Source organism: Eptatretus burgeri, chromosome 1 (genome assembly GCF_056783735.1).
Source record: "Eptatretus burgeri isolate ZD-2024b chromosome 1, Ebu_testis_v1, whole genome shotgun sequence".
Lineage (NCBI taxonomy): Eukaryota > Metazoa > Chordata > Myxini > Myxiniformes > Myxinidae > Eptatretus > Eptatretus burgeri.
In genome coordinates, this window is record NC_140961.1 from 105409829 (window position 1) to 105436854 (window position 27026).

Genomic DNA, 27026 nt, shown 5'->3' on the forward strand with positions numbered 1-27026 from the left:
AATTATCAGGATTGATGATTTTATAGTCTAGCAGACTGATGACAGATTTCATCTTGGCATGTTCATATGTAATGTTAACAATGAAAGGAATATTTTGAACCAATAACCGAGTGGACACAAAAATATATTGATGGAATTCATGTAGTTTTATAAAGTTATAAGGTACATTCATGCATCATCAAGCTGCCTTTTAAGGATTTTATGACTGAAACAGATGTCAAAGATCTCGTTTCACTGTCATGTGGGGATGGCAAATGGTCTGTTCTTCAAGTCTTTGCTATCATCCTTATCTTTCCTGACCGTGTTTACTCCTTCATACTCTTCAGATCCAGACACAGTGTACGGGTGCTCGAGTTTATGCAAATTGTGAAGCTGCTTTGTATACAACGCATGTGCGTATCTGCAATTATTTCCATATAGTACGTATCGAGCACATTTAGGATGAATGGATGCGTGACATGTTTTCAAAGTTTAAAGAACAACACAAAAAGTTTCACAATGCAAAATAAACTAACTTAATTGATTCCAAACAATTTAATTTTGTTTAAAAGAGCGTATGCTCTTTGTTGTTTAGTTTTCCAATGTTTCAGGCTCATGGAAGAGCTTGGTCATATACCATGTAAAAATACTAGAAAGCACTTCATTATCATAGTTCACAGGCTTTGAACCTTGAGTCTCATCATCATCAAGGTCAATCAGAGGTGGGATCAGGAGGGATACTTGGCTTGGACATCAAGCTCAAAAGGGGAATCAATTTAGAGACGTTAATTTTTTGGATATTTGCGAAGTTTTGTATCTTCTTGTTTTTATGTGCCTCTCACTGTAGATTAAAAGATGCAGTGATTGGTAAAAGACATCCATTTTTTTGTTAATTGGTGTAGATTTTGTCTTATTTGGAGTTTAAAATGATCATAAGCATTTATATATATATATATATATATATATATATATATATATATATATATATATATATATATATATATATATATATATATATATGTATTGTTGCGAATTCGCGCCCGCCGGCGTGCGAACGGCCACGTAACTCGAATCGCGGCACGTCGCCCACCCGACGGACAATTCAGTCGTGACCCTCTCGGAACAACGCCGGGAGTGAGTCACGGGTGGGGGTTTAACCCCACCACGGTCATGCCAATTGCCCACCCGCGCTGGCTGCGCAGGATAGGGTTGCTCGCCAAATTCGATCTACCTAAGTACCTGCGCGAGTGGTCGACTGGGCGATCGTACCACGCCACAGGCCGACTCCGGACACGAACCGCTTAAGTGGTCTGTTCCCTGCTAGAGTGATAACCGAGCGGTGTTATCGTCGGCCTTGACAGTTCCGATTAATTACCGGGATGTTGCACCCACTACGAACCCCTTACGTGAAGTAGGATGGAGAGTCAATTAAAAGGAAGGAGACGAAGCAGAGCGGGAACAGTTCAACAAGCAAGCATTTTATTCCGCGGCACACGGAAAGCATGTATATACAGCCATACAGAATCAAAATGCACATAAAAAGCAAAGGAAGGCTTAAAACGGACTCTACGCGTACACACGGCAACACTTGCAGTTTTACTTCACAGATGGCACCAACACACATTTACACAAAAGCAAAAGAAAGAAGCCACCCTCACAGAGAAGGAGGCAGACAGGCCCGTAGGCCAAATGTGCGCGGGGCCTGGAGGAGTGGCCAGGTCCTCGAGACCGGGGAGGTCTTATCCGCGTCCTCGTGACGCGATGGCGGGAAAGCCGCAATGTTCACGCCACTGCGCCCCGACTCTGTGCCCTGGCATGGTCGGCGAGTCCTCTCCGGCACTCCGCGCGAGCGGTCTTGTTGGCACCATGTTTAGGGTGGGGGAGGAACGGGGCCCCCTTTTGCACTATCTCAGCGCGGGGGGAAGGGGAAATTGTTGATGCCCTTGGGGGAGGGGAGTGGCTGGCTGAATTGGGTCCCGCGACGAGACGAGCGATCCCCCACACCGCAGCCTCGTCGCCGACTGCCGTCCTCCTGGCCTCGGACCCGAACTCCCCTGCCCCGACCAGCCGCCCCCAGCTCCACCGCGCGCACTCGACTCAACTCCACCAACGCGACGCTCCTTGTCTCCAAAAGCAACTCCTCAGTTCCACACTTCCCTAAAAGCAACTCCACTCGACCTGGTAATTCTCGCACCTTTATAGCTGGCAGGAGAAGCCAATATGCAAATTCCAGGATCAGAACGCGATTGGAGGCGGGGCCACGCTGCCCCCCCGGTCAGCCATTGGTCGGGCAAAAATGGGCGTGAACCTCCCCTGATCCTAAAATTTGCATAGCTGGACATGGACGGAATTCACTTACACGCGCCTGGAGGAGGGGCCAAGTCGCCTCACGCTTGCCCATTGGACGGAGGAGAAGTGGGCGTGAAGCATTCCTGATCCGCGGATCGACGCGTTCGGCCTCCATGGCCGAATGGCTCCGGGAACACGACGTTTGGTGTTGACTGGTGGTGTTTGGGAATGGCCGTAGAAGCGATGATGTGGGATGAAGTTGTGAAGGTAAAGGCGAAGGTGGTGGTGTTTGCGAATGGTTGTAGAAGCGATGATGTGGTAGCGTAGGTGGTGGAGGTGGCGTCGTTGTAGTGTGGTTGGCGCTGTGGTGGGGATGGCGTGGTTGTTGAGATGCTGTTTGTTTGAAATCAAAGATAGGAAAAGAAAAACGACTAACTGGAGGATCGCAGCCCGAATGGATCACATAAATTCCCTCTATACAACGGGTTTGGGTTAACTACACATGTACCTATCGAGATATCTCACCTGAGGGCCCTTTATGGTGTAATGCGAATTTCCACAGCCGTAACAATATTATATATATATATATATATATATATATATATATATATATATATATATATATATATATATATATATATATATATATATATAGATAGATAGATAGATAGATAGATAGATATATATATATATATATACACATATATATATATATATATATATATATATATATATATATATATATATATATATATATATATATATATATATATATACATATATATATATATATATATATATATATATATATATATATATAGACATATATATATATATATATATATATATATATATATATATATATATATATATATATATATATATATATATATATATATATATATATATATATATATATATATATATATATATATATATATATATATATATATATATATATATATATATATATATATATATATATATATATATATATATATATATATATATATATATATATATATATATATATATATATATATATATACATATATATATCTTCTGATGGCACAAGTGTCAAGATGATACCCTCATGAATGTTTCCTCTCAAACAGATAAACTTACAAATCAAACCACGATTGGTGGCTGGTACTGGATCAAACGTGTGTTGAAAGGTGGAAAATTGTTACATTTTAGTGTCGCTTACAGTTTTACGTCCAGTTGACGAAGGAATTTCTCATTATTATCTTATTTATTTATTCATTTATTATTGAAATTCACCCAAAACAAGGATGAAAGCCACCAAATGTGAAGGGCTACAGAGAAAAACGAAGAGGATAAACTGGCAAAACCTCCACCTAGTCCTGAAACAAAGAAACCTCTTCACAGGACCACTGTGCATATGGTTGATAAATTGAGGGGTTCGGTTGAGCCCCAGCCTCCAGGTTGGCTGTTTGGTCATCATCATAGCCTATGACCGAGGCCTTATTTTGTTGTGTTCTAATTTTTTTTTTCATGGCCAGGGGTCTCAAAAGCTGGAAGTGACCCAGGCCTTTCTGAACCTCTGAAAGGGTGAGCAGCATAATGCTACCACTGAAACCACAATGCCAAACAGCTGTCCCAATGACCTACCTTTTGACATAATTGATTACGAGCAATTCTCTTCATGTATGAAACTTGAAATAACCTATTTTCTGACATCCATACTAAACCAACAGTAATCATCCTCGGCTCGACACTTACATACCATACAGTACATGGGGAAAATAATCCTGATATTTAGCTTTGGCATCTTTATGAGGTTTAATATGTTACATTGTGGATTTGGAGATAAATCAGAGCTACCAACAGAGCAACAAACAACAATATATATATATATATATACACACACTGCATATACACTACCTGTCAAAAGTTTTAGAACACCAACATTTTTCCAGTTTTTACTGAAATTTAAGCAGTTTAATATTTCAATGTACTCTGAAATTAAAGCAGACAACAAATAAACAATTGCAGATGAAAAAAGAAATCATGGAATAATTTGGATTAAATTTTGTTCAACAAAATATTTAACACATCAAAGCAGCCACCTTTTGCAGATATAACAGCCGAACATACTCGTGGCATTCTTTCGACAATGGAAATCAAATATTATTCGGAAAGTTTTTCCCAACACTGTTGCAGAAGTTCCCACAAATGTGTTTCACTTGTAGGTTGCTTTGCTTTCACCCTTCTGTCCACTTCATCCCAAACCAGCTCGATGGGGTTTAGGTCTGGAGACTGTGCTGGCCATTCCATGATTTGAAGCATTCCATCTTGGAGGAGGTATGTTTAGTAGTTCTGACATAGCCTGGAGGTTTGTCTTGGGTCGTTGTCTTGCTGTAGGATGAACCCCTGACCAACGAGGCGTAGACCAGAGGGTATTGCACGGCGCTGCAAAATGCTGTGGAAATCCTGTTGGTTCAGGGTGCCAGTCACTCTGTGCAAGTCGCCGACTCTGGATCCAGCAAAAGAGCCCCAGATCATCATCCTTCCTCCTCCATGTTTGACAGTTGGTGTCACACACTGAGGAACCATCCTTTCGCCTTCTCGACGGTGTACAAAAACCCTGCATGATGAACCAAATATTTCAAATTCTGAATCATAAGACCTTCCAGTTTTCAGTAATCCACTGGCGGTGCTTCATGGCCCAGGCAAGCCTCTTTTTCTTATTTTGCCATCTTAGCAATGGCTTTCTTACTGCCACTCGACCTGTCTAACCTGCAGCTCGAAGTCTTCTTTTCACAGTTGAAAGTGAGACTTCCTTACTTCGACCAGTGTGAAGCTGTGCTTGAAGCTGCTGTCCTGGGAGCCGCCAATCATGCAAGTTGTTGACTCTCAGAAACTTGTATTCTGATTGTGTTGTGGCTTTGGGTCTGCCAGACCTCTTCTTGTAAGAGTTTCCCCAGTTTCCAAGTGCCTTTGGATGGTGTAGGAAACTGTATTCACTGACACCTTGGCTTCTTTGCAATTACTCCAAAGGAAAGACCTACACTTTTAAGGGTTAACATGGTCTGTCTGTCTTCCTTTGTTAATTGTCTTTTACTCGCCATTATGATTGGAATATACTACTTCCTGCAGTGCAATCTTGTTCAAATAATTCTTCAGAGCGTGCAGCAACACAGTCTGTTCCAACACTGCTTTGACACAGACAGAGGATTTGTGACTAATCAACAAAAGTTGGGACACCTGCAGGAATTGTTTGGATCAACTTAAAGGCTTAATTTACTTCCATTGCTGGAGAACAGCTGCAGTTGCTAACCCATTACTTGTTCCTTGTGAAGGACCTTTTTTAGCAACTCTGAAATTCACATTATTTTTCAATTTTTGGCAACCGAAACGTTTTTTTGTTTTAACCTCTAGCAGTTTACTGCTTAGCTTTGTACCATTTACGGTTATTCACTGGACTTGAACTGTGTAAATTTCAGTAATAACTGAAAATGGGGGTGTTCTAAAACTTCTGACAGGTAGTGTGTATATACATATATATATATATAAATATATATATATATATATATATATATATATATATATATATATATGTATATATATATATATATATACATATATATATATATATATATATATATATATATATATATATACATACATATATATATATATACATACATATATATATATATACATACATATATATATATATATATATATATATATATATATATATATATATATATATATATATACATACATATATATATATATATATATATATATATATATATATATATATATATATATATATATATATATATATACATATATATTGTTTCGCCTTGATTCCGGGCTGCCCTAAACCCTCTCATACCGTGGCCCAGCACAGAGCAGAGCTCCCCTCCTCAAGCGATCCTCCAACCCAAGCCACCGAATACAGGCGCACACCACTACACCCGGTTATATAATACACATATATATATATATATATATATATATATATATATATATATATATATATATATATATATATATATATATATATATATATATATATATATATATATATATATATATATATATATATATATACATATATATATATATATATATATATACATATATATATATATATATATATATATATATATATATATATATATATATATATACATATATATATACATACATATATATATACATATATATATATATATATATATATATATATATATATATACATATATATATACATATATATATATACATATATATATACATATATATATACATATATATATATACATATATATATATATATATATATATATATATATATATATATATATATATATTGTTGCGAATTCGCGCCCGCCGACGTGCGGGCGGCCACGTAACTCGAATCGCGGCACGTCGCCCACCGGACGGACAATTCCGTCGTGACCCTCTCGGACTAACGCCACGAACTAGTCACGGGTGGGCCTTTCAGCCTCACCACGATCGTGCCAATCGGCCCCCGGCGTGGGATAGGGTTGTTCGCCAAATTCAACCTACCTAAGTACCCACACGGAGGGTAGACCGGGCGATCGCACCTCGCCGCAGGTCGACTTCGGACACGGGCCACTTTAAGCGACCCGTTCCGTACTATCGGGATAACCGAGCGGTGTTATCATCAACCTCGACGGTTCCGATTAATTATTGGGCGTATTTAGCCCACGACCAACTCTTTACGTGAAGTAAGATGGAGATTCAATTCAAGAAAAGACGAAACGAAACGGGAAAAACAGTTCAACATAATTCACATTTATTCGGCGGCAAACGGAAAGCACACATATACAATTACAACAATTATGCACCAAAAGCAATTGCAACAAAAGAAACACAATGCAGATCTACTACCGACTACGCGAGCACACGGCAACACTTACACAGTTTTACTTTACAGATGGCGCCGATAACACATATACTCAAAATCAAAAGAAAAGGGGGCCACCCTCAACTACAAGGGGGCAGACGTGGTCTGTGGGCGCGAGACCGGGTAGAGCCCCGTCTTGTGATGAGCCGCAAAATGGCGGCGGTGCCCCGACTCCGCACTCCTCCGCGGGCCCCGCTGGCACTGCCTGGAATGGGGTGGGAATGGGGCCCCCTTGTCGCACTATCTCAGCGCGGGGGAGAAACAGGGGGGGGTTGTTGATGCTCTGGGGAAAGAGGATAGCTGGCTTGCTTGGGTCCTGCGACGAGCGACTCCACTGCGCCCTCGACCGCGTTCCCGGCTTCTCCTCTCTGCAGCTCCCCGACAGACTCTGAACCCCGACAGACCGACTCTCCTCCAGACCCGTCTTGACTGCTGCTGCCACACTTCGCCGCCGCCACAACTCGCCCGAGCCCGAAACAGAAACTCACTGAATTCGCCCCGCGCTCGGCGCTTTATAGTGCAGCAGGAGAAACCATATGCAGATTTTCGGATCAGGATGGGCTCGGGGGCGGAGCCACGCTCGCCCATTGGACGGAGGAAAAGTGGGCGTGAATCATTCCTGATCCGCGAATTTGCATATATCGATTCTACTCCGACGCGCCTGGAGGCGGGGCCAAATCACCCCGCGCTTAATGATTGGACGGATCGGAAGTGGGCGTGTATCATTCTTGATCCGACTTCTTGGAAAGGCCACTTTTTGCACCCGCTGCTCGGCGCACGCCCTGTACGAGTCCAGGATCGGTGCCCACAAGCGGTGTGGGAAAGGCTGCAGAAGGAGAGGTGAAGGTGGTGGAGGATTTATTGTGGCGGTGATTGCCATGGCGACGCTTGGAATGGCGGTGATGCGATGGTTGCGAGAGCGAGATGTGACGGTAAAGGTCGTGGCTGTTGGCATTGTTGTTGTTGTGAAGCGGCATTGCAGTTGGTGGTTGTTGTGTGATGGCGGTTGAGACGTGGTTGGCTCAAAATACAGATAGAACAGAAAAACGGCTATCTTAAAGGGTCGCAGACCGAATGAATGACATTTATTCCCTCTAAACAACGGGTTTGGGCTAACTACACATGTACTTACAGAGATACCTCACCTACGGGACCTGAATGGTGGTTTGCGAATTTCCTCAACCACAACAATATATATTTTTACGGCTGTGGAAATTCGCAGACCACCATAAAGGGCCTTAGATCAGTTATGACGATAAGTAATTGTGTAGTTTGATTTCCCCACCGTTGTTTAGAGGGAATTTCCATGTTCACCGGGCTCCGATCTTTTGAGATAGCCATTTTTCTTTCTCTGTCGTTATTTTGGACCAATAATCCCCCAACAAGTCAAACACCGCCACCTTCGATTCTTTACCTCCACACCTCCACACCTCCACCCCGCAAACATCGCTTCACCTCCATTCTCAAACGATGCCCGCCAACAACCAAACCACCACAGCAAGCCCCCCACCACCTTCGCCTTTCTCCCTCCACAACCATCAACCGCACCACCTGTCAACACCGAACGTCGAGCTGTCCAAAGCCCGTTCGGTGATTGTTTCCAAACGCGTCGTGCCACGAGTGCACATGGATCCTTTCGGGAGAGGAAAAACGGATCAGGAGAGGTTCACGCCCCCTTTCCATATGTCCAATGGCTGAGCGTCGGGCGGTGTGGCCCCGCCTCCAAACGCGACGCATATGGATCCCTTTTTGGAGAGAGAAACGGATCAGGAGAGGTTCACGCCCCCTTTCCGTCCATCCAATGGTTGTACATCAGGCGGCGTAGCCCCGCCTCCAAACGCGATTTGATCCGCGTATTTGCATATACGCCCCTCCTCCGGGCTATATAAGAGCGAACGCAGCGCGGCTCGAAGTCAGTCAGTCAGTCAGTCGGTGGAGCCGTGAGTCTGGTGGAGCCGTGAGTCTGGTGGAGTCGGAAAAGTCGGCAGTGAAGGATATACGGGGATGGACGGTGGAAAGGAAGAAGCTCGAAGCAGGCAGTGCAGACGGGGCCCGATCGACGAACGGGAGACGGAGCTCAGAGTGGAGGTCGAGGGGCGAGTTGCGGAGTGGAGCAGGGACGCGGAGGAAGGCTCGGGGGCGAGGGTTCGCCAGAGTCAGTGCGGTCCCGAGGCCCCGCTTGGGGGGACCCAGCGTCAGCCATTCCCCTCTCCCCATTCCGAGCAACAAGAACCTTCCCCATCCCGGGCATCAACAATTCCCCCCATCCGCGCTGAGATAGCACCGGTAACTCCGTCCGTTCCCCACCGCAACCGTGGTGCCGAAACACGTGCTTGCGCGGAGCACGCCGGAGGGAGCTCCCCGGCCACGCCAGGGGCACGGAGTCAGGCGCGTTACGCTGACATTGCGGCTTGCCCGCCATCGCACCACGAGGGCACGGGTAAGACCAATTCGGTCTCATGGACCTGGCCGCTCATCCAGGTTCCACGCGCATTTGGTCCACGGACCTGTCTGCCTCCTTGCCTATGAGGGTGGCTTTTGTTTTCTTTGCTTTTTATGTTAATGTATGTGTGGCACCAGTCTTGTAAGTAAACCTGTATAAGTGTGCTGAAAATAATTGCCATTTTTATTCAGTTGTACTCTGCTTTGCTTTCATTGCTTTGACTGTTATACGTGCATTATTATTGTAAGGCTTGAATACTTGCTTGCCTTGAGTGTGTGTGGAATAAAAGTGCTTGTTAAATTGTGACCCGTTTCTTTGCGTCCTTTCCTTCGTTTGAAAGTTCCACCTTGCATCACGGAAGGGATTGGTAGTGGGTTTAGACACCCAGTAAGTAATCTGAACCGTCGAGGTCAGCGCTAACTCCGCTTGGTTATCCCCTTAGTGCGGAACGAGCTGCTTAAGCGGTTCGTGTCCGGAGCCGACCTGCGGCGTGGTACAACTCCTCGGTACGCTACCCGCGCGGGTACTGAGGTGTATGACATTCGGCGATTCACCCTATTTCACGCGGGTAGAATGCGGACTGGGTTGTGGTGAGGTTAAACCCCCACCCATGACTGGCTCCTGGCGGTAGTTCCAGGAGGGTCACGACTGAATTGTCCGTTCCGGTGGGCGCCGCGATTTGAGTGACGTAGCCGATTGCAATCCGGGCGGACTTAAATTCGTAAAAAAAAAAAAAATATATATATATATATATATATATATATATATATATTGGGAAGTCGATGTAGTCTAAAAAAAAAAATGTTAAATTTTTTTTTTTTTTTTTTGAGATTTGTTCTACTCTTATTATCAGTATTTAAAATGGCGATTTCAGTTAATACAATGGCGATTTCGATAAAACTTGGTTGGTAGGTACATACCATGACCTAGTTGTGTGCAAATGAGAACCGTTGCTATGGACGCCACCGTTGCCTAGCAACGGGACTTTGAAATTTTTGAAAAATCATAAAAAAATATATTTTTTCGAAAATCAAACATCGGGCCACGAGCGACTGTGGGCAGTACATTCAGCTATATTGTCAAAAATTTCCAGCCGGATCCTATGAAAACTGTCGGAGAAGATAGACTTTGAATGAACCCTGGTCGAAAACAATAAAAAAACGAAGTTAGTTATATCTCAGAGACGATGAGTCACATATAAATGAAACTGGTATGGTAGGTTCATGGTATGTCCTAGTTATGTGTGAGAAAGAACCGTTGCTATGGACCCCTCCGTTGCCTAGCAACGGCCGACTACCCATGTCCGCCTACTGGCTTGTGTATATATATATATATATATATATATATATATATATATATATATATATATATATATATATATATATATATATATATATATATATATATATATATATATATATATATATATATATATATATATATATATATATATATATTGTTGCGGATTCTCGCCCGCCGGCGTGCTGACGGCCACGTAACTCGAATCGCGGCACGTCGCCCGCCGGACGGACAATCCAGTCGTGACCCCCTCGGACTAACGCCGGGAACCAGTCACGGGTGGACCTTTCGGTCTCACCGCGATCGAGCCAATCAGCCCCCGCGTGGGATAGGGTTGCTCGCCAAATTCGACCTACCTAAGTACCCACGCGGAGGGTAGACCAGGCGATCGCACCTCGCCGCAGGTCGACTTCGGACACGGGCCACTTAAGCGACCCATTCCATACTATCGGGATAACCGAGCGGTGTTATCGTCGACCTCGACGGTTCGATTAATTATCGGGCGTATTCAGCCCACTACCAACCCTTTACGTGAAGCAAGATGAGGATTCAATGAAAGAAATGACGAAGCGAAGCAGGAAACAGTTCAACACAAAGCACATTTATTCGCGCTGAACGGAAAGCACACATATTCAATTCCACCAAAAGCACATAGAAAAGAAAAACACAATGCAATTTACACAAAAAGCAAATGCGACAATGCAGATCTAATACCAATTACGCGAGCACACGGCAACACTTATACAATTTTACTTCACAGACGGCGCCGACAACACATACCCAAAACCAAGGAAAAGAATACCCTCAAGGATGAGGCGGGCCTGAGGCCGAGACCGGGTCGGGCCTACCCGTCTGGTGATGAGACGCGGAGCGGCGATGGTGCCTCAACTCCGCGGGCCTCGCGGGCAGTGTCTGGTAGGGGGTGGGAAAGGGGCCCCCTTGGTCGCACTATCTCAGCGCGGGGGGGAAACAGGAGAGGGTTGCTGATGCTCGGGGTATAGAGGATTCCTACTCTGCCTCGAGTCCCGCGACGAGCGTCTCCACCTCGGCCAGGTCGCGCTGTCGGCCTCCCTGGGGTGCAGCTCCCTACACGACGCGAGCACTCCCTCGTCTGCCCTCGCCGCCTCTCCACAGCTCCGTCCCCTCCGCTCCGACTCCAACGCACACGACGACGACCAGCTCCTTGCCAACTCCACCGCCCGCGAAGTCTTGACTCTCTGTTCCGACTTGACTGACGAACGCGGTCGCTTTTATAAGCCCCGTGGCTTCGCCTTCTCAGCTTTGATCCCCTCCCTTCGACCTTTCACCTCGCTCCCCATTGGCCCGAGAAAAAGTGGGCGTGAATGCTTTTTGATCCATAAATTTGCATATATCGATCGCCCTCCAACGCCCTGGAGGCGGGGCCAAATCGCCCCTCGCTCACCGATTGGACGGCAAAAAGTGGGCGTGTGTCGTTTTTGATCCGTTTTTGAAGCACAAAATCCGTGATTTTGTACACGCTGTTCGGCGCGCGCCCTGCACGAGTCCAACACCGGTACCCACAAGCGGCGCAAGAACGGTGGCGATGCGACGGTTGCGAGGTGTGACGTGAAGCGGCGCCGCGGTGGGTGGTTGATGTTGTGGTTGTGGTGGTAATCATGGCGGTTGGTCCAAAACAAAGATAGCAAAAGAAAAACGGCTATCCTGAAGAGTCGCAGCACGCATAAATGACATGTATTCCCACTAGACAATGGGTTTGGGCCTAACTACACATGTACTTACCGAGATATCTCACCTAAGGGACCTGAATGGTGGTTTGCGAATTTGGTAACCACAACACTACCCCCTCCCATTTTTACAGACTCGTCCCGAGTCGTCAAATTTTCGTGTGCCATCATGTGTAGTTTTCCCCTAGTACATTTTACCTACGGATCCCTGAGTGCGACATTCATGGTATTCGTGTCCCCAAAATAAATAACCTGAGGGCTGCGTAACTACCTAAACAAACTCACTCACACGGACGACTTAAATAAAATTGCCGGCGCTAGGACAGACATGCCGGGGGCGCACTCATATTTACAGTACATCTTAACCTTAACTTACAAATTTTACACTAAACCATGGCCCAGGATCATTGAACTCTGCAAAAAGAAAGCAGTTAGCAGGGAGCCAGGCTGCCCGCATGCAGTCTCTGGCTCAAACAATGCAGGTGACAGGGAACGTGGCTGGCTGCTCACACGCAGTCCAAGGCCTTTCCTTTTGAACTGAACGCAGTGAACCACAACGGTGCATGGGCTGCACAAACGCAGTCTCCGTGCCAGCTCAAGTGGCACACGCAATGAGCACAACGAATGGATGGACACAAACACGGTGCACGGGCCGCCACTGCAGGCCCGTGTTGTCGCTGCCAACGGGGCAGTTCTTGCAGCTTGCAAACTGTTGCCTTGATCCTGGCGCACATGGCAATGAACAGGGGGGGGGGGCAAAGCAAAAATTGAACGGGGCTGGTGAACATGGGCAGTGGGCATGGCATGGCAAAGGTGCAGGCAAACATAGCCCGCAGAAGAAGGCCGCTGCAGGCAAACACAGCCGGCAGACGAACTGGCCGGCACAGGCCTCGAAGAAAAACAGCCAGCAGATGAACTGGCCGGCATAGGCCTTGCAGCACACAGCTGCCGATGAAGTTGGCCGGCCTCCGCCTTGAAGCAAAACACGGCCAGCCGATGAAGTTGGCCAGCCTTTGCCGTTCAATGGAGGTTGGTGGAGGGAGTGCGGTGGTGCTGGCCACTTGGAAGGCGGGCTCGGACCTACCTACCTGTCTCCCTCCCAACCTATCACCTTTGCCTGTCACTGTACATACCCACTCCCTTAATTTGTCAAACCCCAATTTAGCCCCAACTTATTTTTTTGTTGTTTTTATTTTTACTTCCCCACTATAAATCGTCCCCTAACCCCCTTTATCGTCCTTGTTTGGCTGACCTATCCTGTCACCTAGCCTACTCCCAACCCCTACGTTCCCTTCCCGGAGGGGAATAAGGGAGAGCTAGCGTCCTGTGTCGAGGCCCAACGAAGCCTCAGAATGGCCTCCCCAGAGTTCGGCGATCTAACCCAAAGTGGGTCCAGCGGCCCACAACGAGAGCGAGGGGATGGATGGTGCGGAGGGGTACATCTCCTAATCTACCCTAACCATTTAACTGTTAAACTACCCCGGGGCTTTCAACAAGCGCCTCTCGCTTAAACTATTGGTTCTAACAACCCAGATTCCCGTCGCCTGTGTTGGTGTCCTCACAATTTCGGGCCTCGCCCCCCAATTTTCGCTCCGTGCCCTCACACGGTCTCCTGGCTGGGACACGTGGCTCCCTTTGGCAGGCACGACCCTCTGCCGAATCTCCCGCTATGGCACCCCGGGCACTACACTCCCTCCGAGCCTACCAGCTCCCTAACACCGGGGAGTGCCCCCATGGCACCTCCCCTGAAACGCACACGTGGCAGGCCGGCCTCCCGGGCCCCTTTCCGAGGGTCACCCGTGCCCACAACACTGCCCACGCGGCTAATGGCGCCCCGGGCCCCCGCACCAAGCAGGCGCACCCGTGCCCACTACTCTATCCCGGCCCCCCATGGGCCCATGGCCTACCGCGGCCGACTAGCCTGGTGCCCGGGGTACCCACTCAGCGATACTCACCTTTCGCAGCCACACTCCCAAGCCCGTCAACAGGGCTCCTGCACCCCTCCAAATGGGTCTCGAGCCTACTTTCCCACCAACAGCAAAACGACCTCCATTTTTCAATTTGACTACCCCAGCTAACTCACTTTACTCTGACCCCGGGGTCCCTTGGGCGGGAGTCACTCCTCCCCCCAATCACTCATCGCACCATGCATTCCCCATTCACTCCACACACACAGACCCGCTGGCCTCACTCACTCACCAAGCACATGCTTCCAATTCACTCACCAACAACTCTTCAACACACACACCACTGAACTCTGCCATCCTTCTAACTACATCCCCTAACTAACTCGTGCTCCCACGTCGTCCCTTACACTATAGCACGTTCCTTTTAACACTACGTAGCTAAGCTACGTCCCCTCTACACATTCACAAGTCTGTCCATGTCCTCAAATAATCCCATGAATTATTTTATTTCCCCACCTAAAGCTCACTAAATCCCTCCACCTAATCCATTCCACGGACTCCATGAGGACTTACGCCTGCCCCATGAAGTCGGTCTAACTAAGCTAACCCTTCCCCCTAACTAGTTTCCATCCTGTGCCCAGGTCAAGGGGGTCTTCCACCCCTTGCCCAGGAATCCTGTGTACCCGAAAGTGAGGCTTGCTTTTTTTTCTTTTTTTTTTCCATGCGCAGCACCTGCGCGGCAACTCAGAGCTCGCGCACTTTGCACCTGCCCGTGACGTCATGCAGCTGCACGTGTTCCTCGTCCCTCCTTGGACGGTACCATCCGGCAGAGATACCCCTCCTGCCGGATTCCAACCACACGTGCAGCCATGACGTCACCGTGCGCATAAAAAAAAAAACACAAGCCCCACGTCTCGAGGGGTTCCCCACGCGAACACATGTGCTTTGCCCGTTGGAGCTTAACACACACGATCGCGTGGAGAACCCGTCCGGTCCAAATCCGTAATCCTGCCTAAGCTTTGTCCGTCCGCGGGATCGGCAAATCCACCGCGTGCGTTTCCGGACCGGGATTTCACTCTCGCAAGCGAGCACGTGGCGGCCTCGTGCGTTGCACAGCACGGACCGCGTGCTCACTGCTGGGTGAACCCGGCACGGTCCCCGAAACAACTACAGCCGCTACTCGGCTTTCTTTCTTCTCATGTCGCCATTCGACCCACGCACACCTGCGTGTTACGACGCACACAGTCCACTCCATCACATTCACACCGGCAGACGCGGCTGCGTGCTCCCGCATGCCAACCGACATCTCCCTCACATACCGCTCTCTCACACACACGGTCTCCCTTGCATAACCCATACCACTCACACGTGGTGCTCCATTCACTCGCGCGGGGGCACTCACCCGCGGTGCCTCACTCACACACGCGGGGGCACTCACCTGCTGTGCCTCATCCACACACCGTGCCTCACTCATACACGCGGGGGCACTCAACCGCGGTGCCTCATCCACACACGGTGCCTCACCCACACACGCGGGGGCACTAACCCGCGGTGCCTCACTCACACTGGCCGTTTCATCCACACACACGGCCTCTTCCACACACGGTGCCTCATCCACACACGGCGTGCTGGGAAGCACGTACTCCGGCACCATCGCCACCACACCACTCACACACGGGGTCGCTGCCACACACGGGGACGCACTCACGCCTTGCACCACACACACAGGGACAACCACACTGGGGATTCGAGTCCCCACAAGGGTCTCCGGGGCCTCTATACCCCCCAAGCTCTCCGTGCACCCGTCCACAGCACCCGTCCCCTCAACCTCGCAAAACACGACCGAACTCACCTGGTCGTGACTCGCCTCAAGGGGGCAGACTCCCTCCCCTCGTTCCTGGAGGAGGCCATCCAGGTGCTCGCACTGGGTCTCTCCACGCTCCGCGAGCTCAACCCCACTGTCCTCCACTACCTGTGTGTGTGCGTCACTTACCCCGTCTTCATCGTGTTGTCTCTCCTCTATCGTTCCCTTCCCGGCTGCCGTCACTGCCAACTCTTCACCCTCTATCTCCCGTGTCTCTATACATTTATAAGTTTCTGTTGTCGTCACCTCGTGTCTCGTCTCGCACGTTTTGGTCTCCCCATTTAATTTTTCCCTCTTGGTCACCGTTGATTCCTCTGTCACGACCCTCGCCCAACACGCCCCCCGAATTATTTTTTTACCCGCCTCCACCGCGGGCCTGCCAGCCGTTGCACCCCCTTCCAGCTCGTTTGCTCCTACACGTGGAGTCGCCATTTCTATCTCCCTGGTCACGGCCTTCATGCCCGCCTGCAGGCATCGGCCCATGTTCTGCGTCTCACCCCGTAGCTTTTTCATTTCTTCCTTCATGTTTGTTTCCATTCCGTTCATTTGTTGTGTATTCACATCCAATTTTTGTGTATTCGCATCCATCTTCGTTTTTACTTCGTCCATTTGCTTGTTCATGTTCGCATTCATCTTCGCTGTCATTTCCGCATTCATTTGTGCCAGCATGGTGAATAGCTGGGCCATGTCGGGTGCGCTTGGGTGAGCCGTTTCGGCAGGGGTCAGGGAAGGGTTTTGGTGGAGAGGGGGAGGGGAGGTGTCATGCACCGCGGCCGCTGCCGCACCCATTTTGGGCTCTGGGTTCAGTTGGGCGAGTCCGTGTTCCTGCACAATCAACATTTCCTGCTCGGGGATTCCATCCTGGACCATGGATTCTACACATTCTACATCCATTTCTAATACCCCCGGCTTCCGCTCGCCTTGAGACGCCATCTTGCTTCTCTTAAAGGGTTAATTTCGCTCACTCGTAATTTGGAGGGAATCGGGGGTCGCTTCTCTCACCCCTGGACCGATTCCCGTGAATTTAGCCGGAGACAGGAGAGCCCGTTTTCCTGTTCTCCGATACCAGTGCCGCGAGGAGGGCGATGGATTTGTATCCCACTCCTGACACCAGTGTTGCGGATTCGCGCCCGCCGGCGTGCTGACGGCCACGTAACTCGAATCGCGGCACGTCGCCCGCCGGACGGACAATCCAGTCGTGACCCTCTCGGACTAACGCCGGGAACCAGTCACGGGTGGACCTTTCGGTCTCACCGCGATCGAGCCAATCAGCCCCCGCGTGGGATAGGGTTGCTCGCCAAATTCGACCTACCTAAGTACCCACGCGGAGGGTAGACCGGGCGATCGCACCTCGCCGCAGGTCGACTTCGGACACGGGCCACTTAAGCGACCCGTTCCGTACTATCGGGATAACTGAGCGGTGTTATCGTCGACCTCGACGGTTCGATTAATTATCGGGCGTATTCAGCCCACTACCAACCCTTTACGTGAAGCAAGATGAGGATTCAATGAAAGAAATGACGAAGCGAAGCAGGAAACAGTTCAACACAAAGCACATTTATTCGCGCTGAACGGAAAGCACACATATTCAATTCCACCAAAAGCACATAGAAAAGAAAAACACAATGCAATTTACACAAAAAGCAAATGCGACAATGCAGATCTAATACCGATTACGCGAGCACACGGCAACACTTATACAATTTTACTTCACAGACGGCGCCGACAACACATACCCAAAACCAAGGAAAAGAATACCCTCAAGGATGAGGCGGGCCTGAGGCCGAGACCGGGTCGGGCCTACCCGTCTGGTGATGAGACGCGGAGCGGCGATGGTGCCTCAACTCCGCGGGCCTCGCGGGCAGTGTCTGGTAGGGGGTGGGAAAGGGGCCCCCTTGGTCGCACTATCTCAGCGCGGGGGGAAACAGGAGGGGGTTGCTGATGCTCGGGGTATAGAGGATTCCTACTCTGCCTCGAGTCCCGCGACGAGCGTCTCCACCTCGGCCAGGTCGCGCTGTCGGCCTCCCTGGGGTGCAGCTCCCTGCACGACGCGAGCACCCCCTCGTCTGCCCTCGCCGCCTCTCCACAGCTCCGTCCCCTCCGCTCCGACTCCAACGCACACGACGACGACCAGCTCCTTCTTGCCAACTCCACCGCCCGCGAAGTCTTGACTCTCTGTTCCGACTTGACTGACGAACGCGGTCGCTTTTATAAGCCCCGTGGCTTCGCCTTCTCAGCTTTGACCCCCTCCCTTCGACCTTTCACCTCGCTCCCCATTGGCCCGAGAAAAAGTGGGCGTGAATGCTTTTTGATCCATAAATTTGCATATATCGATCGCCCTCCAACGCCCTGGAGGCGGGGCCAAATCGCCCCTCGCTCACCGATTGGACGGCAAAAAGTGGGCGTGTGTCGTTTTTGATCCGTTTTTGAAGCACAAAATCCGTGATTTTGTACACGCTGTTCGGCGCGCGCCCTGCACGAGTCCAACACCGGTACCCACAAGCGGCGCAAGAACGGTGGCGATGCGACGGTTGCGAGGTGTGACGTGAAGCGGCGCCGCGGTGGGTGGTTGATGTTGTGGTTGTGGTGGTAATCATGGCGGTTGGTCCAAAACAAAGATAGCAAAAGAAAAACGGCTATCCTGAAGAGTCGCAGCACGCATAAATGACATGTATTCCCACTAGACAACGGGTTTGGGCCTAACTACACATGTACTTACCGAGATATCTCACCTAAGGGACCTGAATGGTGGTTTGCGAATTTGGTAACCACAACAATATATATATATATATATATATATATATATATATATATATAAATATATATATATATATATATATATATATATATATATATATATATATATATACATATATACATACATACATACATAAATATGTATGTTAGGTCGGTATCTATTTAAAAAAAAATTTGAAGTTGCACATCTCACCCCCCCCTCCCTTTCCCCATTTCTTTTCCTTTTGATGAGAAAACACCACTGATGAAGTTTCAGCCAAATCGAACTATGTTTAGGGGTCATCACCGGATATTGAAATTTCGGAATTTTGTGGTTTTAAATAGTTATGGAACCACTGAATATGGCAGTCCATCTTGAATTGATTTTTTTAAATTGACTGTCATAGGTAAGATGGCGTGTGCACGATATTGGTCCCGATGGGCCCTGCCCACCACTTCCTTATATGGTCACAGTTATATGCTAATTTGGTTATTTTGGTCTGTCTTCCAGACTGATCACCCGGTGAACAAGAGTCTCATTCGCAAATATGGATCTGAGAAGTAAGAATCCACCAGTGTGGCTGGTCGGAGACCGTGCTCCAGAGCTATGTGGACGTAAATTGCCATCAAAACGTGAAGTCCTTCAAGTGTTTTTCTATTTTCATCTGACAGAGAAGAAAACAGTCCAGGAAATTGCAAAATTAGTGACTGAGCAATTGATAAAATTCTGGGACAGAGCGAGAATTCTATATAGACAGACTTATCATGTGATAAAGAAAATCAAGGACTTATTTGCCGACTGGCAGAAACTTCATAAAAACAAGAACAATAAAACTAAAAGGTCACAAATGCACATAGACAAGGAAAACAAGTTCTCTGAAGACCTGGATGATTTGATAGACATAGCACACCAAATAGAAGAGGATAAATTGTTTCTGATTGCTCAAAGGGAGGATGGGAGACGAGGACACATGAGTGAAGTTGATACAGATTTAGCAGAGAAAGTAAAACGATGAGAAATGTTTGATACACAAATACAAAAGCGAGGGATAAAATAACTTTAAAGATGTGCCGAAGAGAGTGTCGCAGATCTTATGGACTCAATAAGCAGTGGAACTGAGGAAGATGACGTAGATATCTGGATATCACCTCGCCCAGCGACATCCACATCCACGTCCAAAAGGGCTCGAAAATCGGTTCTAACACCAAACCTGGCGGCTTCACTTGATCGGGCTAAAGTCAGTGACCGCAAAGCTACATTTATCTTGGCCTCAGCGGCAAAAAGTCTGGGACACGACCTAAACGACTTAGCTATCAATAGGTCAACAATCAGAAAACAGCGACAAGTACATAGACAGAAGATTGCTGAATCATTGAAAGCAGAATTCAAACCCACAGTGCCACTAATGGTGCACTGGGACGGCAAGTTACTTCCAGATTTAACCGGGAAAGACGTGGTGGATCGTCTACCAATTATTGTGTCAGGAGCCGATGTCCATCAGTTACTAGTAGTACCAAAACTTCCAGGTGGAACTGGTAAATTGATAGCTAATGCCATCCACACTACACTGGAACAATGGGGATTGGAAGACCGAGTAAAATGTCAATGCTTTGACACCACCAGTAGTAAAACTGGTCACATGAACGGTGCAGGTGTTCTATTAGAACAGAAATTGGGACATCAAATATTGCATTTTGCCTGTCGTCACTACGTGCACGAAATTGTCCTACAGGCAGTCACAGTTACTTGCCTTGGTCCTTCAGCAGGACCTGACATCGCCTTGTTCAAGAGATTTCAAGGCCAGTGGCAATTCATCGACCAGGAGAAATTTGAAATTTTGACTGTTGATGAGAATGAGCAAGAATTTGTGAGTGTTGATGATACGATATTATTTGCAAAAGAGCAATTGAAAAAATACCAGCCCCATGATGAATAAAGTGAATTATAAAGAACTATTGGAACTCTCAATAATCACACTCGGTGGCGTACTGGAGAGAGGAATTCGATTCAGGCTTCCTGGGGCCTTGCACCGAGCCCGCTGGATGGCGAAAGTCATATATGGAACCAAAATCTTTCGATTCAGAACACAATTCAAACTAACTAAACGAGAGGAAAAAGGAATGCGGAATTTAACTGTGTTTGTGATTGTGATTTACATTAAACATTGGTTTACTGCTCCTAGTGCCGTCAGAGCTCCCGCAAACGACCTGGAATTTTTGAAGAAACTGGAATCAGATAAAATCGTGAATGAGGAAATTTCGAGAATAGCTGTGAAGAAGTTCTCCAGACATTTATGGAAACTGAGTGAGGAACTAATTCCACTAGCTCTATTTGATGATAAGGTTTCTGCTGAAACTAAGGTAAGAATTAGCGCTGCGATAACTCAGGGAGATGGAGCAGAATTGGACCATTATCCAAGCAAACGAACTACTGTACTAGTTCACGATATTCCAAGAAGAGAAATGTGGGATTTCCCAATTCAAAATTCCCAACGTTTTTTCGTGTTCCGAGAATTGCCGATGGCTTTTTTGAATGATGACCCAGTAAAATTACATCAGAGCGAAAGTTACAATGCAGCACTGGCTATTGTCTCAAAACTCAAAGCAGTGAACGACAATGCAGAACGTGGAGTAGCTCTAATGACGGAATACAATGAAATACTCAATTCCATCGAGGACCAAAAACAATATTTGCTCCAGGCTGTTTCAGAGCATAGAAGGAAAATGCCGACCTGCAAGAAAGAACTTTTGCACGAATAGTGAAATTGTTCAATGCATTATTATGCAAGTATTCAGTGATGGGAAAATTGAAAATTGATGAAATAAATGCCTAATGATTGTACATTCATGACATGTGTTACTTTTTATCCAGAAGTTATTCAATTCAGTAGATTTGGGGGGATGGGGGGGAGGGGCGTGAGACTTACAACTTTCAAAATTTCTTAAAATAGAAACCGACCTCAGATATATATATATATATATGTATATGTATATATATATATATATATATATATATATATATATATATATATATATATATATATATATATATATATATATATATATATATATATATATATATATACTAGGTTAATACACCCGGCACTGCCCGGGTTCTTTTTGAATGAATTTAATCTTCCATACATATGTCTGACGCGAGCACAGTATCAGTTCCCAATTGGGCCATGGCAGTCATAGGCTAAGGGGGTTGTTCAGGGGGAAACACACCCCCTCTCCCCCCCCCAGCCGAGGGGCATTGCCACATAGCCTAAAACCCTGCCGGGGCCGATCCCGACATTTTTTTCAGTGGTTAGCTCCGATCTTTCACCTTTCAGGAGATTAGTGCGTGCAGACAAACAAACAGACAAACAAAAACTTAAAATCATATGTTAGATATATTGTATATGGCGTTGGCCCCATGTCAATCGGCTGAACTTGAAAAATTAACGTTACGAAATCAGGTGATGACGTCATAATTCGGAAACCGGAAGTCGGAAGTACAATTCTTTTACATCGGGACACTCCCGGGTACATGTTCTGTCAGCATGTGAAGTTTGGTGAGGATCAGTCCAGTACTTTTCGTGTGCATAGGTCACAGAGAAACACACACAGACACACAGACACACTTTCAACTTTATATATATACTAGTAGTAATGCATGGCGTTGCTCGGGCTTTCTTGCAAATTTCCTGAATAGCTGTTAGCGGTTAGCAGTTAGGGGTTAGCGGTGAGGGTTAGGGTTGCAGTTAGGGTTAGGGTTAGCGGTTAGGGTTAGCTGTTTGCATTAGGGTTAGGGTTAGTGTTAGGGTAGCTAACCCCAACCATAACCCTAACCCTAACACTACCCAAAACCCAAACCCTAACCCTAACAGCTTGGCGTAGCGGAGGTAAACAGCGCCCAGCGCACGGAGCAAAGTGGAAATTTGCGTCCCCCGTAGGCCTTAAACTTGAGTGGATTTGAATGGAAAATCCCATAAGGGATATCGATTTATCGATTTTTTCGAATATCGGAAGTGTCATGGAAAAAATTTATAGCCAATGACCTAAGTTGGACCAAAAGCCATAATCGTACCGAATTTGAATGGAATCCGTTGGAGTTCGTGAAAATGCATTAAAACGAATTTTGAGGGGCCTCTTAAGGAAGACAATAATATCATTAGTATATGTGCCAAATCTTGTTTCATTTCATGCAGTAATATTAACATAGATTTCAAATATTATATTTTAAATATTAACATTTCAAATATTAACATAGTTATATACATATATACATATTGTTACGGTTTCGCGCCCGCCGGCGTGCGGACGGCCACGTAACTCGAATCGCGGCAGGTCGCCCACCGGACGGACAATCCAGTCGTGACCCTCTCGGACTAACGCCGGGAACCAGTCACGGGTGGACCTTTCGGTCTCACCGCGATCGAGCCAATCGGCCCCCGCGTGGGATAGGGTTGCTCGCCAAATTCGACCTACCTAAGTACCCACACGGAGGGTAGACCGGGCGATCGCACCTCGCCGCAGGTCGACTTCGGACACGGGCCACTTAAGCGACCCGTTCCGTACTATCGGGATAACCGAGCGGTGTTATCGTCGGCCTCGACGGTTCGATTAATTATCGGGCGTATTCAGCCCACTACCAACCCTTTACGTGAAGCAAGATGAGGATTCAATGAGAGAAATGACGAAGCGAAGCGGGAAACAGTTCAACATAAAGCACATTTATTCGCGATGAATGGAAAGCACACATATACAATTCCACCAAAAGCACATAGAAAAGGAAAAGAAACACAATTTTACACAAAAAGCAAATGTAAAAGCGAAGACACAATGCAGAGCTAATACCGACTACCGAGCACACGGCAACACATACAATTCTACTTCACAGACGGCGCCGACAACACATACCCAAAACCAAGAAAAAGAACAGAGAACCACCCTCCAGGATGAGGGGGTAGGCGGGCCTGGGGCCGAGACCGTGTCGGGCCTACCCGTCTGGTGATGAGACGCAGAGCGGCGGTGGTGCCTCAACTCCGCGGGCCTCGCGGACAGTGTCTGGTAGGGGGTGGGAAGGGGGCCCCCTTGGTCGCACTATCTCAGCGCGGGGGGAAACAGGAGGGGGTTGCTGATGCTCGGGGAAAGGAGGATTTTTACTCTCTCGGGTCCCGCGACGAGCGTCTCCACCTCGACCAGGTCGCGCCGTCGGCCTCCCTGGTGTGCAGCTCCCGGCACCGACGCGAGCACCCCCTCGTCTGCCTTCGCCGCCGCCGCCTCTCCACAGCTCCGTCCTCTTCGCTCCGACTCCAACTCCGAACTCTTCCTCCTGGGAACTCCTTCCAACGCACACACGACCCTTTTCTGACGAACGCAGCCACTTATATTAGCCCCGTTGCTTCGCCTTTGACCCCCTGCCTTCGACCTTTCACCTCGCTCCCCATTGGCCCGAGAAAAGGTGGGCGTGAATGCATTTTGATCCATGAATTTGCATATAGCGACCGCCCTCCAACGCCCTGGAGGCGGGGCCAAATCGCCCCTTGCTCACCGATTGGACGGAACAAAAGTGGGCGTGAGTCGTTTTTGATCCGTTTTTGGAGCGGAAAGTCCGTGGTTTTGTACACGCTGTTCGGCGCGCGCCCTGCACGAGTCCAATACCGGTACCCACAAGCGGCGCAAGAATGGTGGCGATGCGACGGTTGCGAGGTGTGACGGTAAAGGTCGTGGCTGTTGTGGTGAAGCGGCGTTGTAGTGGGTGGTTGATGTTGTGATGACTGTTGAGACGTGGTTGGTGGTGGTAATAATGGCGGTTGGTCCAAAATAAAGATAGTAAAAGAAAAACGGCTATCCTGAAGAGTCCCAGCACGCATGAATAACATTTATTCCCACTAGACAACGGGTTTGGGCCTAACTACACATATACTTACCGAGATATCTCACCTAAGGGACCTGAATGGTGGTTTGCGAATTTGGTAACCACAACAATATATATATATATACATATATATATATACATATATACATATATATATATATATATATATATATCTACATATATATATATATATATATATATACATATATATATATATATATATATATATATATATATATATATATATATATATATATATATATATATATATATATATATATATATATATATATATATATATATATATATATATATATATATATATGTAAAGCCTGGTATATATATATAAAGCCTGGTGTTGGCGCAGTGGTAAGGGCAGTGGCTTGGGACCCAAGAGGTCCTGAGTTCAAGCCCCGTTGGGACACTGAATTAATATATGTATGTATATGTATATGTATATATATATATATATATATATATGTATGTATATGTATATGTATATATATATATATATATATATATATGTAGGTATATGTATATATATATATATATATATATATATATATATATATATATATAATGTGTATATATATATATATATATATATATATATATATATATATATATATATATATATATATATATATATAAATATATAAAAACCAAGTCGAAAACACCAGGGGTTGACTCAGCCTGCCATCCTTCCGAGGTCGGCGAAATGAGCACCAGTTGTACTGGGCCCGGTGTATGCCCCGGTTAGAATAGGTGTACCATATCCCTGTGTGTCGTAAGAGGCGACCAGGGTTGCGTCAGGAAGGGCATCCGGCGTAAAAACCTATGCCAAATCATTATGCGGACAACAAAACGAATTTCCATACCGGATCGGTCGAGGCCCGGGTTACCAACGACCGCCACCGGTACCGGTGGTCAGCAGGGTACCAGTGGAAATTGTGCTACTGCTGGGCGAAGGAGGAGAAGGAGACGGGGAAGGCGAGTCCGGAGGCAGTGGGAGAGGGGAAGGGTAGAAGTGTGGAGGTGAGAGTTGGAACACTGAATGTTGGGACGACGACTGGCAAAGGGCGAGAGTTGGCTGATATGATGGAGAGAAGAAAGGTGGACATACTGTGTGTACAAGAGACCAAGTGGATGGGGAGTAAGGCGAGGAGCATTGGAGGTGGTTTCAAACTGTTCTACCATGGTGTGGATGGGAGGAGAAATGGTGTCGGGATAATCCTGAAGGAAGATCATGTCAAGAGGGTATTGGAGGTGAGGAGGGTGTCTGACCGAGTGATGAGTGTGAAGTTGGAAATTGAAGGGGTGATGATGAATGTCATCAGTGCATATGCCCCACATATGGGGTGTGAGATGGAATATAAAGAAGATTTCTGGAGTGAGTTAGATGAAGTGGTGGAGAGTGTATCCAAGGATGAAAGAGTGGTGATTGGAGCAGATTTCAATGGACATGTTGGGGAAGGGAATAAAGAGGATGAGGAGGTGATGGGGAGGTACGGTCTCAACAAGAGAAATGTGGAAGGGCAAATGGTGGTAGAGTTTGCAAAAGAATGGAAATGGCAGTGGTAAACACGTATTTCAAGAAGAAGGAGGAACACAGGGTGACATACAAGAGTGGAGGAAAGTGCACACAGGTGGATTACATCTTAAGTAGGAGATGCAACCTGAAAGAGATTAGTGACTGTAAGGTTGTGGCAGGGGAGAGTGTAGCTCGACAGCATCGATTGGTGGTCTGTAGGATGACTTTAGAGGTGAGGTTGAGGAAGAGAGTGAGGGCTGAACCAAGGACCAGATGGTGGAAGCTGAAGGAGGAAGACTGTTGCGTGAAATTTAGGGAGGAGGTGAGACAGGCGTTGGATGGTGGTAAAGATGGGTGGGATGATTGGGCAACGACAGCAGAAGTTGTGAGGGAGATAGCTAGGAAGGTACTTGGTGTGACATCTGGACAGAGGAAGGAAGATAAGGAGACTTGGTGGTGGAATGAGGAAGTACAGGAAAGTATAAGGAAGAAGGGGT

The 27026-nt window shown here is 47.0% G+C and overlaps 1 long non-coding RNA gene and 1 pseudogene across 3 annotated transcripts in view; one reads left to right on the forward strand and one right to left on the reverse strand.

Moving 5' to 3' along the window:
- LOC147035118 (uncharacterized) overlaps positions 1 to 27026 on the reverse strand; it is a 167704-nt gene that overhangs the window by 103362 nt on the left and 37316 nt on the right. The window lies entirely within an intron of this gene.
- Positions 20227 to 21892, forward strand: LOC147035119 (uncharacterized; annotated as a pseudogene).